Source organism: Papio anubis, chromosome X (assembly GCF_008728515.1).
Source record: "Papio anubis isolate 15944 chromosome X, Panubis1.0, whole genome shotgun sequence".
NCBI lineage: Eukaryota > Metazoa > Chordata > Mammalia > Primates > Cercopithecidae > Papio > Papio anubis.
In genome coordinates, this window is record NC_044996.1 from 140,432,782 (window position 1) to 140,448,684 (window position 15,903).

At 36.7% G+C, this 15,903-nt stretch overlaps 1 non-coding gene across 1 annotated transcript; it reads right to left on the reverse strand.

The window, feature by feature from the left end:
* Nucleotides 1-14,327: 14,327 nt before the first annotated feature.
* LOC116272251 lies at nt 14,328-14,458 on the reverse strand. The gene has a single exon (XR_004180971.1). It is a non-coding gene; the product is annotated as a small nucleolar RNA SNORA20 (small nucleolar RNA).
* Nucleotides 14,459-15,903: the final 1,445 nt, after the last annotated feature.

Here is a 15,903-nt window from a genome sequence, read left to right on the forward strand (position 1 = left end):
GTTGGCAGGTCCGGGTGGAGCCATGGGTGTCAGACATGATAAAACCTGGAAAAATATCTCTCAAAAGGCCAGTCTAGACACAAAAGGTGTTATTTGCAGGAGTAATTGGGGAAGGTGCATATCTTATAACCTCCAGAACAGTGGCTGGCAATCATTTATGTCTGCGCCTTTGCAAGACTCAGGCTCCTCTCATCTTCGCATGTGAGCATGCACACAACTTCAGTAAACATACCGGGCATGTGGAACCTCCCAAGTGCTGGTAGGCCACTGCACATGCCGACAGCCTGCCCCAAGGGAAAAATCAAGGGAGGAAAAACACAAACCCTGAAACCATGCCAATGTATACAACACTAAGTCCAGGGCTGAACCAGGCACTTGGATCTCTCAAGTCACCCACTTAACCCTCTTTCGAGTGTACTTTGCTTTCTTTCCCTCCTGCTCTAAATCTTTTTAATAAACTCTCGCTCCTGCTCTCAAACTTAGTTGGTCTCCCCCTCTGCCTTACACTCCTGAGCCAAATTCTTTTCTCTGAGGAGGCAAGGGCTGAGTTTGTTGCAGACTCGTATAGATTTGCCACTGGTAACAATGCAACCACTTCATCTAACCGTACGCATTTCAGAGCCTGTTCCTTCTCCCAAGCTTTAGTGTTTATACTTACTCACTGTCAGCTCAATAATTATCAGGATCTACAAAACACAATTTTTATATGAAGGATAGTCTTGACATAGCATAAATCCAGAAGCTATTGGTTGTAATAAAGCATTATACCTATAGAGGGCCTCACAACAGAAAGAAAAACAACTCTAACATTCTGTGAATAATCTTGGACAAGTATGTAGACCGTCTTCAACTTAAAATGGTTAGGCTGAAGATTTTTTGCCTTTACAATGGTACAAAATGGATATGCATTCAGTAGAAACCATACTTCGAGTATCCATACAACCATTCTGCTTTTTATGTTCAGTACAGTACTCAATAAAATTACACGAATTTATCAACACTTTGTCATAAAATAGGCTTGAGTTGGATGATGTTGCCCGACTGTAGGCTGATATAAGTGTTCTGAGCACGTTTAAGGTAGGCTTAAAAGGGTAAAATATTGATATTTGGGAGGTAAAATATTGATGTTTGGGAGGTTAAGTGTATTGAATGCATTTTCAACTTATACATATTGTCATTACAGTGGATGTATCAGGACATAAGCCAAATGTAAGTTGAGGAGCATCTTTCTAGTGAATAATCTAAACAATTAAGTTACTAAAAATGAAGACCATGGCAGGCCCCTTGAAATAAGGGCAATGAAATGAATGAAGAGAAACATACCTTTAGAAATTACACACATAATTTTTAAAAAAGAGGCTCTGGCAGTCAATAAAACTAGTACTTAATAATTACTCAAATCCTGAGCCAATTCAAACCTTTACAAAAGCAGATGAAAACAAATGTCATTGTTATAATGGTCCTGGACATAGAATGGCATGGCAGCTTCAGAACGTAATCATAAAGTACTTTTATTCTAATGCAGCTATTCCTCTGCAGCATCCAATGGCTCTCAATTATATGCATTTGGTTCCTTCATTGATCAGCATTTCCAGCAGGCAGCAACGCATCTCAATCCCACATCTCCTGCTGGTTCACCAAAATGAGCTCCCCTCGCTTCCTTTGGAATTAGGCAAAAATTTTCTATGTTATTACTTTGAAATATTTTTGACAATAAGAATGCTATTCTTTGAATAATCTTAAAGTTAATTAATGAATTAGATTACAGGTTTTCTTAAAATTTAACTGAGCAAGTATTCCGGTTGGTTTATAGTGATTGATAATGGTTCACATAAACAAGAAAAATCCAAATGTCTGAAAAAAATTGTATTCTTTATGCTTTAATTGTTTTGCTTCTTTATGATATATATAAAGGTAGCTATATATATATAGTTAAATATAGTCACATATGTAGTAATTATAATTTTATATATAGTTAAATATAGCTACATATATGTAGTTATATATTGTTTTTGTTTTGTTTTGTGATCTAACCCATATGTCAAAAAGAAAAATGGTTCAAATATGACTTTAATTAATTGTCTTGGTGAGTAGTTTGTAAGAAAGGAATGCTTATTGTACTTCAATATTTTACCCTTTTAGTTTGTTTAAATATTTGGTTTGCATCCCTAAGAAAAAAAAATAAAGTTCATATAATACCTGCAACCAAGTTACTCTTTGGACAAAGTAGATATACGAAATAATTCTGTTTTATAAATTGTTATTGGCCTTGCCTCAACCTCATCACAATGACTAATAATGTTATCTTAATATTCTTATTTATCAGTTTTCTTTTTCCTAAAAATCTAATTTGGATTATCTATGTTGCCTATACTGGTTTATCTTAATTATACACCAATGTCACAGTCAGTAACCATTAAGATTATAAAATAATAAAACTAGGTGTTTAATAAAACTAAATTATGATATACCATGTCAACATAAGGAATATAGTTCATTGTTATATCCAAATAAAAATAAACATGCAGATGTATATAGGCAAAAGTATATTAAAATTATTTAAAATGAGAGTTTCAAATATCGAATTAAAGCAGTTTCTTCACTCTTCATAGGAAGAGTAGGGATGCTATTTTATTTTTCATTTCAACAAATTAAGAAACACAATTTTAAAGCCCATAATTTAAGCAAAGAGATTATACTAAGTAAGCCAAAGAGACTCACCTGTTTATTTACCAAAGCAAATCAAATTAAGAGAAAAACAGAAAAGATGAAAAATAAAGAGAAGAATAAAGAGAATGAAGGGGTCCAACATAAAGATTTTATAAGAGGACCAGGCACAGTGGCTCATGCTTACAGTTCTAGCACTTTGGGAAGCCGAGGTGGACTGGACCCTTGAGTCCAGGAATTTGAGGCCAGCCTGAGCAACATGGAGAAATCCTGTCTCCACAAAAAATACAAAAATTAGCCCCATGTATTTTTGGTGGTGTGCACCTGTGGTCCCAGCTACTTGGAAGGCTGAGGTGAGAGGATCACTTGAGCCTGAGGAGGTTGAGGCTACAGTGAGCTATGATCACACCACTGCACTCAGCCTGAGTAACAGAGCAAGACCTTGTCTCAAAACAAACAAGCAAACAAACAAACAAAGATTTTGTAAGAGAAGAGGAACAAGAAGCGGGAAAAGATGTTCAGAGACACATCTCAAAAGAAAAAACACACATAATTCAAACAGAAAGACATCTTTAAAGGAAAAAAAATGACAAGAATCATTGTGAGCATATCATTTCTGAAAATAAACAAACATGAAAAAGAAACACATATTAAGAGACAAGTTGTCAGATCCTTGCCTGTACAAGATAAAAATTTATTAAATATTCAAGGTATAGATTTAAGGAGAGAGATCAGTGGTGTACAGCTAGTAAGATTTCTAGACAGGCAAGTAATCGGGTTTTAGATACTATTTGAAAGGATTAAATTCAACTGCCTGTTGAGATTGGTTGAAAAAAATTAGAAAATGAATACTCAGGCATCTATGGAGAACATGAAAATTTCAGGGAGGGTAAAAGAAAGTATCCACAATAGTGCTCAAGAAGAAATATGCAAAAATGTCAGATAAAACCAAAATTGTGTTGTGTAACAAAAACCTGTGTTTCCAAACCTGGAAGTGGTATCACGTATCTCAGGGCTATAAGGTCATGTGAATAAGTAACTTTTTGGGAAACAAACACAAGCTAACCAAATCCAAGGAACAACCTCTGGTAAATTCTGGTAAAAATGGCAGAGAGGCTCTGCCTGATACACATTATATATTCCTGAGATTTTCATAACATAACTTTTGTTTTTACATTATGTTTTGAGAAGGGGCTAGAGTAAGAAAAAATTTCAGCACCACCCACCAAACCCATTAAAATTTACTTTTTTCTGATGTTGATTTTCTGAACCAGCTCAATGTTCTTCCAACAAAATGCATAATTCCAGAACATTTCTTACTTATCCACAAGTACTGTATACAACAGACTTCAAGGCTTGCCCAGACCTTCTTGAAACTTTAGATGAAAAAAGGGTAGAATGTCAAGTTTTCTTGCTCCATAAAAACGACTAAGATTTGACCTACTCTCCGATATGTTGCAAGCTCATGAGAGGCATAAAAGAAATAGACAAATCTATTGTGAAAGACTTGAATGCCATTCGTGTTTAAAACATAAGGCATGTGACAGACACTTGTAAATTAAAAACCATCACAGACATTTATGTTGTGACTTGTTGTCCTCTATAGTGTTAAATTTCAGTGTGCAACTCTGGAACTGAAATGAATCAGGCAACATTTAAAGTATAAGTCTCTGTCAATAATGCTCAAAATATGTACTTTAGAATAGTGTTAATTTAATTTATATGATGAATTTTTTTTCTTTAAATTTAATTATTTTTGTGGTCTAGGGCTTCACTCACTTACTCATGTTAAGATATGAGAAAAGATGTATGCATGAGCCAATGAGATAATTTCCATGACAGAAAATCAACATTGTCAATAACTACACAGTGGAAGGGGGTATGAAGTAGAAAAAGAGAGTTGACAATATCCTTTAAATATCTGTGAGATTTGAAAGGAAAGAATTTCATTATTCTTTTCACTGACAGACAAATAGAATGTTAATGTGAATAAAAGGTGATATTTTACAATTCTATTCTGCTTTTTCTATTGGGATAACTTCTTCAGGAAATTAACTTGTATTTGTTGGGAAATTGAGTTATCTAATCCAACTTTGAGTCTTAAGACGTACCATGAGTTATATATATATTTTTAAAAATAATGAATTAGCTCAAAAATCATAAAGTTTTTTTTGGTTCAGTATTTGGTGGTACCATAATCCTAATATTAAAAGTCTCACTTAAAATTTATAATTCTTAAAATATCAAAGACACATTTGTTAAGAAATACTGAATGAACAATTTATGCTAGTGTAACTTTTACTGGGTTTACATAAAGACTTAAATCCAGAAACAAAGGTTTCTAGACGTACAAATATTACAGGTTAGAATGCTAACGTTGCCCATTATTTACACCTGGGATAACAGGTGTGAGCCACTGCCCCCAGTCAAGAGCTCTTATTCTATCTTAGAGAATGGGTTGCTACCCAGTTCATAAATTGCAAATAAAAGCCAATTAAGTCTTAAACTAAATTTTAGCTATCCTTTTTGTTTGTATGTGTTTTACAAAATGTGTATATTTTGTCCACGCATTTTTACTGTATGTAAGTTTTATTATGTTATTATTATTATTTATGTTAAAGTAATACTAACTTTAATTATAGAAAATGTCAAAATTTTTGTAATGGAGCACAATAAAATTTCTTGTTGACAAAAAGTAATCTTCAAGTGTTATAATTTTGATTTTTGCTGAAAGAATCCCATATAGAAACCTATTTGCAAAGGCATTGAAAGAGCTGAAAAAAGCAAATGGGATGTGACAGAGAAGTAGAAATTATGCTAATGTGAATAAAAGGTGGTATCTGAAATTCTGTTCTGTTTTATATATTGGGATAACTCCTTAAGGAAATGAACTTGTATTTGTTGGGAAATTGAGTTATATTATCTAATCAGACTTTAAGCCTATTGAGAAATGAGCCCTCCACCTCCACCTCAGAGAGCCACTGTTACTTCTCTTAGGGCCAGAGGGTAGACCTACAGTCCAGGTGCTGGACCTACCTAGCAGGACTGGTAATCATGGAAAGACAAGGCCACTGATAGTCAAGCTTCTGGAAGAAAGGTGTCAACTGCCGAATCACGAGGTTCATACATTTGAAAAGGAGAACTTTATTTCTCATAATGGGTTGCAGCCTACAGGTTGGTCATCCCATAGGCTGGGAAGTATAGCTGCTGGAAAAAGCTGAGAGTAAAAACTTTGAGGGAGAGAAGAATAAAACAGGAATTTATGCTGAATGGGTTGGCTGAGTATACATATTCAATAAGCTACAAGAAGAATCATTAATATTTATAAAAGGAGAAACATGCACATGCACAGTTGAGCTTCATGCCTCTTCATAAGTAGCATGCTTTTAAAAAATGGTGGGATGAGTGCAGTGGCTCACGTCTGTAGTCCCAGCTACTCAGTCTGAAATGGGAGCATAGCTTGAGCCCAGGAGGTAGAGGCTGCTGCAGTGAGTCGTGATTGCACCACTGCACTCCAGTCTGGGTGACAGAGTGAGATCCTGTCTCAAAAATTACCACAAACACACACACACACACAAGAACGAAAAAATCAGGGTGGTGTTGGCATCACGAGGGTGAAGTTGTCAGCCCTCTGATGAGGAGTGGTGAAGGAGAAGATACAAAAACACTCACTGTGCATCCTCCATGAGAGGTTGGTCAGGTTTTAGGGGAGGATGCCTTGTGAAACTAGTAAGCTGTCACTCCAAAGGTGGAAAGAGGGAGAGGGAATTAGTGGTGGCCTCAGATAATTGGCTAAGGGCCAAAAAAGAATTAGTCCTCTGTTTCTTTTTTCCAGAACTGGTTTCAGCTTACCACTTAGGAAATAATTCTGGTTAAAGATTAACAAGAAAAGGGCATACAGACGCGAATCCAACCTCCTATCTTGTCATGGGTGAGAACTAAGTTTGTAAGCCTGGAGTCCCCACGGCCAAGAGGGGGATCATTCAGTTGATTGGGGGGCTTAGGATTTTATTTTTATTTCTCAGAAGAGATATTGAGCTACTTGGATTTTAAGCTCCTTTCTCCTCTCAAGTTCTACCATAGCCTCCCATTGTTACAAAAAAAAGGGATTTCAATCCAGACCCCAACAGAGGGTTCTTGGCTCTTGTGCAAGAAAGAATTTAGGGTGAGTCCAGGGTAAAGTGAAAGCAAGTTTATTAAGAAAGTGAAGGAATAAAATAATGGTTACTCCATAGACAAAGCAGGCCAAAGGCTGCTGGTTGCCCATTTTTATGGTTATTTCTTGATGATATGCTAAACAAGGGGTGGATTATTCATGCCTCCCCAGTTTAGAGCATATAGGGTAACTTTCTGACGTTGCCATGGCATCTGTAAACTGTCATGGTGCTGGTGGGGATGACCAGAGGTCCCTCTTGTGGCCATCTTGGTTTTGGTGAGGATTTAGCTGGCTTCTTTACTGCAAGCTGTTTTATCAGCAAGGTCTTTATGGCCGGTATGTTGTGCTGACCTCCTGTCTCATCCTATGTCTTAGAATGCCTAACTATCTGGGAATGCAGCCCAGTAGGTCTCAGCCTCATTTTACCTGGCCCCTATTCAAGATGGAGTGGTTCTGGTTCAAATGCTTCTGACTCCATTGACTGAAACTAATTAAAGATGCCGCTTGGCAATGGACCATGGAATTGCACGCAGAGAGAAGTAAGTGTGAGAATGGCTCTTACGTCAAAGAGAGAAAAGACCCACACACAAAGACTCACAAAAACTCTCTCCCAGACCAAACTTCACTGTGGCCCCTCTGAGTCCTCTTTTTCACCTGGCCTTGTCCTTGGCTCCACCCCTGTTGTGTGGCCCATTAACTTAGTTTTAGCAATGAATCCTGCAAAAACAGTTTATCAAGGATCTCCACCTCCTTACTCTTGATCTCCAATTAAGCTCCTCTTCCTGTACCCTTGATGCCTAGTCAAGTTCCTCTTAGTAGTTTTCCATCCACCCCCTCATCCTATCCCTTGGCTATTTTGATGTCATGCTCCAAAAGACGGCATTTTGATGTCCTGAACTGACGAAGCCTCAAGGTGTCTCTGACCTTCCACACACACTGTCTCTCCCAAAGAAGCAGAAGTTCCTTTAGCTGCCTAAGATCCAGTCCCATGAAGGAGAACAATTATTTTTACTTCCCCTTCAAATTATCTCATTGTCTATTGCAGAAAAGAAGAGCAAGATGTAACCACATCCAAGCAGACCTTTCTTTACAAGTATAATGACTGTCTCCAAGGATCATTCAAATTTCAAAAAGAACTACTTACAAGTTAATCTCGGTTCCTAATCCCATCATTCTCCCTGGCAATCATTCATTGCTCCTCAATCGAATTCCTCTTCGCCTCCACACATAATCTGTTTACTAGTATCCAAGTCCCCATTCTTTCTGTAAACTCAACATGGTGCATAAGCTTCTGAACATCATTGTGGGTTTTGGTCTTCATTCCAAAGGAATGAAGGAATATATACATTAAGTAAATTTGGATGCCTTTTCTCCTACTAGTCAATCTGCCTCGGGTCAGTGATTTTTCAACAAACCTTTAAGGGGCCAGGAGTCTATGGCCCCCACACTATCAATCCCCTAATGCTAGTATATTCAGAGTTAAATTCTATCTCTCTCCTCTGTTAAAACAGTCTTGATCCTTCTTGCAACAGCCTTGAGTAAAGGCATCATTGCCATTTTTAATAAATGTGAAGAGCAAAAATTATTATTATTATTATTATTATTATTATTTTGAGATGGAGTCTCATTCTGTCACCCAGGCTGGAGTGCAATGGCGAAATCTTGGTTCACTGCAACCTCCACCTCCCAGGTTCAAGAGATTCTCCTGCCTCAGCCTCCCAAGTAGCTGGGATTACATGCATGTGCCACCACGTCCAGCTAATTTTTGTGTTTTTCGTAGAGATGGGGTTTTGCCATGTTGGTTAGGTGATCCGCCCACCTTGGCCCCCCAAAGTGCTGGGATTACAGGTGTGAGCCACGACGCCTAACCCCAAAATTAATTTTAATAACACACCAAATACACACACCAAAAAACAATTTTACATGTTTTTTAAATGCTTACATCTAGACAGTGTGAGAAAAAAAGGAATTTGTTTCCATCAATAATGTTTTAAAATACATTTTGTTTTCTTTAGGATTTCTCCTTGTTAGCATTCTCATATATGCCAACCTGATGAAGGCAAACACAAATTGTGGAATGAACAACAAATCTTCAATTCATGGGCTGCAAAAAATAATAACAAAAAAGAATTAGCAGGCTAAATCTTTTAAATTCAAAACACAAGAACTAAGCATAGCACTAGCACTCAACTAACGCACAATGCTCCAATTTGGGGAAATTGAGCTTCCGTTTTCATAGACTTATGAAGTGCAAGGGAAAGAACATAAAGTCCCACGCTTAGTCAATGTAGTGCATCTAATACAAAACTCCCACAAATGAGGAACTCTAAAGCATTTCAACCTCAGGGAAGGGTGAATTAGAAATGTGTCCTCTCACAAAGATAGCAAAGAAAATTGCCTAACTGCAATCTTGACTCTCAATAGAAGGGATAAATAATCTACCCTTGAAAGCTCATAACCACCAGGCAGTGCATTTTTAGCCTGAATAGACAATTCCTCTGTGGCCCTAGAATTTTTATATCTAAATTAATTTTTATTTTATTTTGTTTTTGAGACAGGGCCTCACTCTGTCGCTCGGGCTGGAGTGCAGTGGTGTGATCTCAGCTCACTGCAACCTCCACCTCCCAGGTTCAAGTGATTCTCCTGCCTCAGCCAACCGAGTAGCTGGGATTACAGGCACGTGCCACCCTGCCCAACTAAGTTTTGTATTTTTAGTAGAGATGGGGTTTCACCCTGTCGGCCAGGCTGGTCTCGAATCCCTGACCCCAGGTGATCCACCTGCCTCAGCCTCCCAAAGTGCTGGGATTACAGGCATGAGCCACCTTGCCCGGCCAAATTAACTTAAAGTGACCTCACACTTAGTGTCCCCAAACCCTGTCAGATACAAACTCATATGCTCCCATAGGCTTTGACACAATCCCACAGAAACAATTGCAAGACAAATCCTAGGCTATCATGCCAAAAAATTGTGAAATGCACACCAAACAAAGGCACAAGGAGGGAGAGACTTCAGGAATAACAACCAAATGCACAGTCTTCAAATACTTGCATAAATACACACTGAATTTTTTAAATACATATGTGATACCAAAAAAAATCCATCGATCGTGATTATAATTTGAAGCCATTACAATTTTAAAAATCTTGATACATTATGGTGCATATCCACTTAGATTGTTAAACTGGATGTAAGAAAAGCTGTGTACTTGCAATCCAGTTTGTCATGGGAAGCTTCCAATGGATTTTAATTTGGACATGCAGGAATCCAGCATTTAACTTTGTTCTTAATCTTTTGCATTTATTTTATTATTGATGTTTTCTATTATAAAAGTAACTATTGTTGGCAAATTTATATCAATATCCCTGTCATTTTCCCTTGATGTGCTATACAATATTACTTTTTATACAGGTGAGCACTGGTAATTGTGTCAGGTTGTTTTAGTGCTGCTGTAAGAAGTTGCCACTAGCCTGATGGCTTAAAACAACACAAATTTATTTCTTTACAGATACAGGAGTCAGAAATAAGCCTCACTGGGCTAACATTATATATATATATATAAAACATATATATATAACATAATATATATATAACGTAACATATATATTCACTGTATAAGTGTCCACAGAACTTCATGAGGCTCTAGGGGAGAATTCATTTCCTTCTGTTGTTGATTTTGTGTGTGTGTGTGTGTATGTGTGTGTTTTAACCATGTGGAAATAAAATCTCAAGAACGGTACTATAGAATAGGTTGTACTGAGTAATAGAAAAATTTAATAACCTCACAAACTGAGCTGAGGAATAGTCCCAAAACGTATAAACATATACATTGTGTGTGTATGTGTGTGTGTGTACACATTTTAGATGTTTCATATACTTTATACATTATATATACTTTACATATATTAGATATTATATATATTTGATATATATTATATATGTATATACTTTATATAAAATATATACTTTATGTTTAATACATATTATGTGAAAAAATATATAATACATTTTAGTAGACATGATATTTATATCCAGATTTTTGAACACCATTTTTTAGGGAAAATTAGAAAGGAAAAATGATATACCGTATCAAAGGAAATAATAGTTGACCATTTCTCATAACTGGGGAAAGACGTGTTCTACCAAGAGTGCTCAATTGGAACTGTGCAAATTAAAAAAAAAAAAATTCAAAGAGAAAAGCAAATCAAACCAGTTGGGCATAATTTTATGAAACTTCATTAAATCAGAAATAAAGAAGAAAACCCTTAAGCTTCCGGAGTAAACATCACACACACACACACACACACACATATACACACACACACACACCCCTCTACTACATACAAGTGAATAATAATCTCATTGAGATTAGAATTATTTCTTATATATTTTATTGGAAACAAACTTCCTATTACTACTGTAAACAGTAATCTCTCTACCTTGCTGTAAATAGAAATTAACAAGACATACACTATCTTCTTTATTTTTAAAAATGCTTCATCAAATATTTGTAAGATCAAGGAAATATAAATTGTTATGACAAAGCCTATAATCAAGAGTCCCTCTCATCCCAGTCCCTGTCTGATATGGTTTGGCTGTGTCTCCACCCAAATCTCATCTTGAATTGTAGCTCCCACAATTCCCACATATTGTGGGAGGGACCTGGTGAGAGGTAATTGATCATGGGGGTGGGTCTTTCCTGTGCTGTTCTCATTACATGAATAAGTCTCATGAGATCTGATGGTTTTATAAAGGGGAGTTCTCCTGCACACACTCTTTTTGCCTGCCGCCACATAAGACATGCCTTCGCTTCTCCTTTGCCTTCCTCCACGATTGTGAGGCCTCCCCAGCCATGCTGAACTGTAAGTCCACTAAACCTCTTTCCTTTATAAATTACCCAGCCTCAGGTATGTCTTTATTAGCAGATTGAGAACAAACTAATACACTGTCATAGGCAGAAAAATGATCCCCTAAGATGTCCACATCATTTTATCTGGAACTTGAGTATATGTTATATCCCATGATGAAGGGAATTATGGTTGCAGATGGAAGTCGATAGGCTAAACTTCAAATAGAGAGATTATCCTGCGTTACCCAGGTGGGTTCTACATGATCCTTAAAATTGGAAGAAGGCGTTAGAGGAAGAATCAGCCCGATGTTGCTGCCTTTGAAAACATTAGAAGGGATGATGAAAAGAGGAATGGCAGCAACTTCTAGAAGCTGGAACATGCAAGGAAACAGATTCTCCCCTACAGAGAGAACCCAGCTCTTCCAACACTGTGGTTTCAGCCCAGCGACATTCATTGAGGACTCTGGACTTTCAGAACTGTACAATAATAAATGTTTGTTGTTATAAGAAATCAAGTTTATGGCAATTTGTTAGAGCAGCCATAGCAAACTACTTCCAGTGCACACACATCATGCCATGGAATTATGTACCTATCATTCCCTCAATTTGTACACAGTTTTGCTCCACGGAGATATATTCATTGTATAATTTTTTAGTGGTCTTAACTGCACATGATTGGGGTCACATTGCATACCCTCTTGTGGAACTTGATATTCTCCATAAGCTTTGTCTATGAGACACATGCAGACTTACAGATGTAGTTATGCTTCATTTCTCTTTGTTGCATCACTATGTCACAAGCATATTTTTAGGATGATGGTATATCCTAGGTTCCCCCATAGATACCCCCCATTTACACACAGTTTAGTTACTGTTAATGTCCCACCTATTAACAGATGTGTTGAACCTGCCTTTGCAAGTCATTATCAGTGAGAAAATTATAACAGTAAGCTAAGCCAACCCAATCCCCATCTTGCCTATCCCTTAATTATTCCTGGGCTATTGGGCCAAATTAACTTTGGAAGACACTTAGGCTACAGTTAAAATGATAATAGGCCTTGCCCCAAAACCACTTTTGTAAAGTTGACGGGAGGCCATCAGCCCAGGGAGAGGAGAGGAGCTTGAGTCCTGCAGACATAAAGGATTGTCAGCCATTATTCCAGAGGTTATAAGATACGCAACTTCCCCAATTACTCCTGCAAATAAAACACTATTGCAGATTGGCCTTTTGAGATATCTTTCCAGGATTTTTGCTTGCCAGACACCCATGGCTCCACATGGACCAACAACCCCACTTCTGTGGCCCCACCCAGAAGTAATTTGGCCCAACAGGAGGACAGCTTCAACCCCCTATGATTTCATCTCCACCCCAATCAATCAGCAGCACGCTCCTGTTACCTGGCCACCCCCACCCATCCATCCAAACTGCCCTTGAAAAAACCCTAACTTAGGAACTTTGAATGAGATGATTTGCACAGGACTCCACCTCCCACATGGCATGGCCAAGCTTGTGTCTATTAAACTCTTTCTCTACTACAAAGTCATGGTCTTTCTTTCTGCAGTGTGCAGGAAGAACCTCTCAGGTGGTTACAAGGTGAGTTCTACCCATTTTAAGGCTACCATCAACAATGTTGATAAGAGCATAATAGCACATGTCTCTTTAGGAAACATAGCCAGAAGGCAAAAGAATGGGTTTAGGATATATATTTTACTTTTCAGATAATTAATACCAAATTGTTCCACAAAAATATCACAACAAAACACACTCTGACTCACAGTATGTGAGTTTCTGTTGTCTTTAAGAGAGATTTCATAGCTATTGTCAGATTTCTAAATATTTGCAATCTCACGGATGTAAAATGCTAAGGTTTTACAGTTTAGTTTTTATTTTTCAAGTTACAAATGAGGTTGATTGCATTTTGTTTGTTGGCCATAAATATTTTATTGTCTTTGAAATGTAGCATTGAAACTCAAATACTATTTTATGGTTTTTTACAATCGAGTTTTGAAGTGTTTAACGTATTTCAGATATTTACCCTTTGATGTTTATGTCTAGGTTAGTCAAACTATTTATAACCCAAAAGAAACATATTCAAAAGTGAAAGGATACACTATTATTTCTGAACAAACTGGGACATATGGAAGCCTAAATCTTTGTTGCAAATATCAGCTGTTAATGAATAGCATTTAAAGTTTTAATATAAAAACTTAATCTTTTTATTTACTTATTTATATTTATTTTTATTCTTTATTTAATAAATACTTAGCTGGGCATGGTGGCTCATGTTTGTAGTCCCAGCTACTGAGGAGGCTGAGGCAGGAGGCTCACTTGAGCCCAGGAGGTAGAGGCTGCAGTGAGCCGTGACTTTGCTACTGCACTCCAGTCTGGGCAACAGAGCCAGATGCTGTCTCTTAAAAAAAATATATATATATATAAATATATACATATATTTATATATGTAATATATATTTATAGATATAATATATGCATATAATATATAAAAATTACATGTAATATATATTTATATATAAAAATATGTGTAATATATTTTACATTACATATATTATATAATATATAATATATAATATATTACATATATTATGTATATTTATATATAAATATATAGATATAATATGTACTTATATATAATATATAAATATATATAGTCCATGCAGAAGAGATGAAAATAGTTACTTGATGTCAATTTACAATGGCCCAATATTATTTTTTCCCAGGAGTATAACTGGTCATATCATTGTGAGACTATACCAGCAAATAAATGGGAAAGCACAAGAACTTTTTTTAAGATCTCTCTAGAAGTGAATTTTTTAGATGTGGAATGGGGCTTTTTCCTAGTATCCCAGCACTACTTGATAAGTAATCTCTCTTTTCTCCACTGTTTGGTAATTGCATTTCTCTTATACAAATGTTTTTATGTTTCCTAGTTCTGGTTCTAATCCCTCCCATTTGAGTCATCAATATTTAATCCCTCTATATTCACCTTACTGTCTTCATTACTACAACTTCTGGAACCCTTGGCTCACTTTTGGACAAGTTCTGATCTTTGCATTCATCTTCAGAAGACTGTTTTCTGTTCCTGTTTCAGCTAAAGCCAATAGATCCACTCTAATCCTAAAGCAATTGTAATGGTATATAAATTTAGTGGGACAAGTGAAGGAGCAGGCTTTATGCTGGCTTTCTAGGTAAGATTCCCAAAAAAGTTTCTAGAATCACTAAAATTTATGGGTCTTTTTTCCTTTGCTATGATTTTAGAAAGCTGGAATTCTGAGAGGTATGTCCTCCAGTTGACACAGATGGACCCCATATGTCTCAGTCCCTTCAGGCTGCTATAACAAAAACACCATAAACTGAATGGTTTAGAAAAAAACAGACATTTATTGCTCACAGTTCTGATGGCCAGAAGTTGAAGATTAAGGCGTGGCAAATTCAGTGTCTGGTGAAGACCCACTTCCTAGTTCATAGATGGTGCCTTCCCACTGTGTCCTCCCATGGTGGAAGGGGCAAGGGAGCTCCAGGGGGTGTTTTTTTAATAAGGCACTAATCCCATTCACAAGGGCTTCACCCTCATGACACCATTACCCCCCAAATTTCCTGCCTCCTAATACCTTGAAGATTATGTTCCAACATACAAATCTATGGGGACACAAACACTCAAACCCATAGTCAGATTCAAATGTATGACACACTCCTCTCCCTGTTCTACCACTCAATAGCTACAAACAAGGCAATTGTAAAAATATGCACTATCATTGTTGCAGAAAAACTGAACTCACTCCTAACCATGCCAGCCAACAGAAGCAAGAATTCCAAATGCAATTGTTTTCCTAAAGGTTTTCAAATCTTACAAGGATGTGTCTGCTTATTAGAAATTGGATCGTGTTTGGCCTCAAGTTGTAAACCCAGTGACATGTAGATTTTAGCATTTTAAATAATGCAACAAAATCTACAGCTTGCCTTAGAAGGCACTGGTCTTTATTATGTGAGACAATATGTTCTGTAAGTTCCACAGGGAAATATGTAGGGAATCTGATAGCATGTACGTGGGATTTACAATTATATTAAAGATGGAGGATTTTCTTAAACATGACTACTTCATACTTTTGCCATATTTAATTTTTTCAATGCCACACAATATAGAATCTTAGTTTTATCCTTAATTAATTAATTAATTAATTTTTGATATGGGATCTCACTCACTCAGGCTGGATTGC